The following is a 4,506-nucleotide window of genomic DNA, read 5'->3' on the forward strand; positions in this document are numbered from 1 at the left end:
TCAAACATGCCAGTTTGTAATATTCTGTATTATGCTCTTCTTGTCTTTACTGAAATCAAACTAATCAAACAGCAGAATGCGCTTACAACCCACGAGGGAGCAATTTGACTTTTGGCTAACGTAATGGACGCGCTGTTGTTGATACTGACTCGCCTTTAGCAGACATTATAATTATTACAAATTTAACTTTAGATGAAACGTGTGTTTTAACTTCACCTGGGGAAACAGACTTCACTTTGAGAGGCTCGGGGAGGGGGGGGGCAGCTCAGTCGCTCCAGTCTTTGCCGGGATGCAGGGCCCCACACCGCAGCAGACTCGCTGTGTGCGAGCCTGAATGTGCGAACGGCGCTCTGCACGTTTGATACAGGGACGTAGCTAAGTATTTGAGGGGCAGGGGGCTAAGATTACATCTACAATTATTATTTATTATGAATTAATATGAATTAATTGTTTGTTTCAATGTTTTAAGAAGCCTGTGCACATAGTGGCAGTTTGTTTTTACAAGCAAAGTTTTTTGAATGCCAAAGTTAGGGGGGCAGCTGGGGGGGCAAGGCCCTACAGTGGGGGGGCAGCTGCCCCCCCTTGCCCCCCTGTAGATCCGCCCCTGGCCTACATTCTTTTTTTGTTTTGTTTCTGAGCTGTGAACAGATAAGGAGCTATTTTTAAACTTCATGAAGAACAACATTCTTCAGAGATGCCGTCACATTTAAATGGCCACCTGACATTCCAAAAAGCAAGAAAAACCCCACCAACACTTTTTTACCTCTGCATTTGATTGCATTTTATTTTCTATTTTTCATACCATTCTCAAGACCCACATCCTCTTTTCTCATCATGCAGTCTGGTTTGTCATAAGAGCAGAGAGGTGAGTGACGTGCTTAGTCATCAGCCATGCATGTGGGTCAGCAACTATTTAGTAAGCACAGTATCGGACAAGGCAGCGCCTACCCTGGGGGGGGTGGGGGGGGGGTTACATTCACCTCAAAGCTCAGTAGACCATTTGTATCCGGTGGTCTGCTCACTCCTGTGACTTTAATTGGCACAGACAGTGCTGACTCACACGAGGAACAGTCATTCTGTTTATGACAAAAGTCCTGAGGTTTTGGCTTTGCATACATTTTCTGATGACTAAGCAGCATTTTTTTTTGTTGATTTCACACTTTGTTATTCTTATCATCAAGAGCTCTTCCTTTTCTGCTTATAATAATCACACGAGTGTGCTGAGTCAAAAGCTGATTGACGCTTTCCACTGTGGAAGTTAACCTGTAGGACAGTTTTCATTTGGTTTGGCCATTTTTTAGGAGTGTAGGAAAAAGCCTCGAGCTTACGCAGCCAAACATGATGACGCCGTGTCGTGAATCAAGGCGCAGCGCACAACGCGCAGCCCGGTGCACCTCGCGCTGCTCACCGAGGCGGTGGTGGACATGGACGGGCCAATTTGTAGCTCAAGGCGTGTTGTGGGGCTCCGGGAGCCAATGGAAACGGGGTGGTGTCACATGTCACAGGTCATCATTGTCGGTCTGTTGGCAGCAACAAACAAACAAACAAAGAGAGAAAAAAATACATGTACGGTATCAGAAAAAAAGGAAACAAGATCCGGCAATTATCCTCGGAAGTCAACGCAGAGCAAGAATGAAATTGGATATTAGTAATATGGGCTGTAGGGATGCACCTTGTGAGGAAAATATGCGATAACGATATTACTTATGATAAATAAACAGATGTTAAAGTGTACTTAGTTCTGCATGTCTGCGCGTTTCAGTATTCTGCTAAAATACGACAGAATGCCCTTTTGTATTTAAAACACACGAAAGGAACTCATTTTCAAATTCTATTTCCAACAAATTGAAAAATGAGTTCAATATTAAAGGCTCCACTTAAAAAAGAATGCCAGATTTATAGAAGTGCAGTTTTCTACTGATGCTTTCTTTTAACTAACACAAAAAAGAGTGTCTTTCACAATATGTCGCAGCCTTTCGCGATTTGTTTATTGCGCCAGTTGATATCGCGATGACGATAAAAAAAAAATACAATTTATTGTGCAGCCCTAATGGGCAGTGGCAGTTACAGTGATATAGAGTTTGTTGTACAGGTGTTATAGACAGGTACAGTTGATTCTGTAGTAAGAAGACTGTTGTCTTGAGGGACAGGGTCGTCCTCCCTTTACTACAAACATTTTGACCTACTTGTCTTTGCCTGTTCAGTCTAAAACCAGTTGAGACATACATGATGGCTCCAGGTCTGTGTTTTTCTTTATTTTTTTTTTATTCCACACCCGTTTCATCTCAGTTGTTAAACCTGAATGTTGAACTCGTAGAGCACATATCGTCTTGTGCTAGTCAGTCACGGCTTAGAGAAGTTGCTTTGTCACGGCGAGCCGGCGTCCACGAGGCTTTTTCTCAGTTTTGGCGGCTCGGCAGAAACCTGCGCATGATTCACACCTGGATGTCACATAGCAGTCCACATTGCTTACACATACATTGCTTGTCTTTACATTTTATTTTCATTCCACACATTCTTTTAATTTCATATTGCTTTTCTTTTACAGTTTTTCTTTTCATTTCACATTTTCTTTGCTCTTTTAGTGAGTTATTGTACAAATTTGTTGCAGACTTTGCATTCTTTAAGACTGTTTTGGAAGGAGTGTATTTGTGGGCTGGGCCAGAGTGGTTCATTTTACATGAGAGTAGAGCGCAGACAGTTCTGTTGTCTAACGTCTTCCTATTCTCTGTAACAATCTTTCGTACCATGCTAAACACCCTTTCTCAACTTGCATTGCTATGGAGAATGCATAGTAAAGCCTTCAGAAGTTTTGGCAGCGCACCGTCTCTGTCGTAGCGTCCATCATCCGTCTCTGTTTATTTATCTTTTTTTTCCCACTCATCATCTGACCTCACACACTAATCTCGCGACATTTGCCACCTACAGTACCTGTAGTAGGCTACTGCAGGTGGCAATTATCGCGAGGCTAGTGACAGAGCTCAGATTGGGAATGTTTTTTTTTTTTTTTTACTCCACTCGGGCCCGGGGTATTATTATTTTTTAATAACGCAGGTTAAAAACGGGAGATTTACGGGAAAATACTAATACGGGAGGACGGCGGGAAAGAAGAGTAAAATACGAGACTTTCCCGGCCAAAACGGGATACTTGACAGGTATGCCCTCGTGACGAGGCAAGAAATGACGACTATTGAAATCCAGGACCATCCGTACTGAACTCATGATGTTGAGTCAGAAGATTATAAGATTCAAGTTTCATTTGTTTTTAAAAGTCCCATTATGGGTTAGGGAGGGTGTGATAAGCTCAGGCTTCAGCCTACACACTTTCAGTCCTGCTTTGTGTCGTGTTCATAAATATTCATACCCATGCTAAAGTTGACTAAAAAGAGGAATAAAAAAATCATCTTTTGGAAATTGAAAAATCTGACCGTTTAAGGACACCAATTTGTTTTGTGAATGAATAATGTATTGTAAATAAATAAATGTTCTTCCTTAAAATACAGGGGGCATAAGTATACACACCCCTATGTTAAATTCCCATAGAGACAGGCAGAGGTTTATTTTTAAAGGAGCCCCCACACATCGTCACATACCCTTCACCATACCTAGAGATTGGCATGGGCTACTTTCCATAAAATCATCTCTCAATGCAAATCAAACCAGCTATTAGGCTAACTTTTTTTTTTTTAAAGCATTAATGTTATGTTTATTTGTTGTTTATTACCAGTGTATTGAATGTTGCAAGTTAGAAATGACCGGATTTTTTTTTAACTAAACTAAATGACAAGTTAATAATTCAAAATAAAAATGTTTTCACTTACAGTATATTAACAGTCATTATTTTTCTAAGCATTTAATGTCTAAGTCATCACATTATCACACTAAGGCTGTCATCTCAATGAAGTAGTATCATAGACTAGGATATTTCTAGAAATAGTCTGAGCTATTTTGAGAGCCTTACATTTATGTTAAATAACGAATTCTTTTTGAAAATGTAAATCATATTATTACCAGAGTAAAGTTTGTATCCACGGCCGCCATTCACATGTGGATGATCTGTAGGAGAGCTGCCAAAATAACCAGATAAAATAACCCGTGTTGTCCCGTCTTCCTCTTCCAGTCGTCCCCCACACGTCCTGCAGGCATCGATGCTACGAGCCCTATGACGACCAGATCCCCGGCTGCAGATGTGACCACAGCTGCAACGCCAGCAACAGCTGTCATGACTACCATGACATCTGCACTGTCCCCAGTGAGACTTTTTTGGTAACACTTTAAGTGAAGGTATCTACATAAGAAGGACATGACACTGTCACGACACATGAACCCTAACCCTAACCCTAACCCTAACTCTAACTCTAACTCTAACCATAACCCGTCATGACAAAAAACGAATGGCACTTAATGACAGAAGCGTTATGTCATAAACGTTTATGACTTGTTTATAATGTTTATGACACGTTCATGACAGTGTCATGTCACTCTTATGTAGATATCTTCAAGTAA

General features: G+C 41.1%; 1 long non-coding RNA gene across 1 annotated transcript; it reads right to left on the minus strand.

Annotated features, from left to right (window-relative positions):
* Positions 1-755: 755 nt before the first annotated feature.
* LOC120570789 lies at positions 756-4,247 on the minus strand. The gene is made up of 2 exons (XR_005641130.1): positions 4,012-4,247; positions 756-1,520 (listed from the first exon to the last, which is right to left on the minus strand). It is a non-coding gene; the product is annotated as an uncharacterized LOC120570789 (long non-coding RNA).
* Positions 4,248-4,506: the final 259 nt, after the last annotated feature.

This window comes from Perca fluviatilis, chromosome 13, assembly GCF_010015445.1.
Source record: "Perca fluviatilis chromosome 13, GENO_Pfluv_1.0, whole genome shotgun sequence".
Taxonomy (NCBI): domain Eukaryota; kingdom Metazoa; phylum Chordata; class Actinopteri; order Perciformes; family Percidae; genus Perca; species Perca fluviatilis.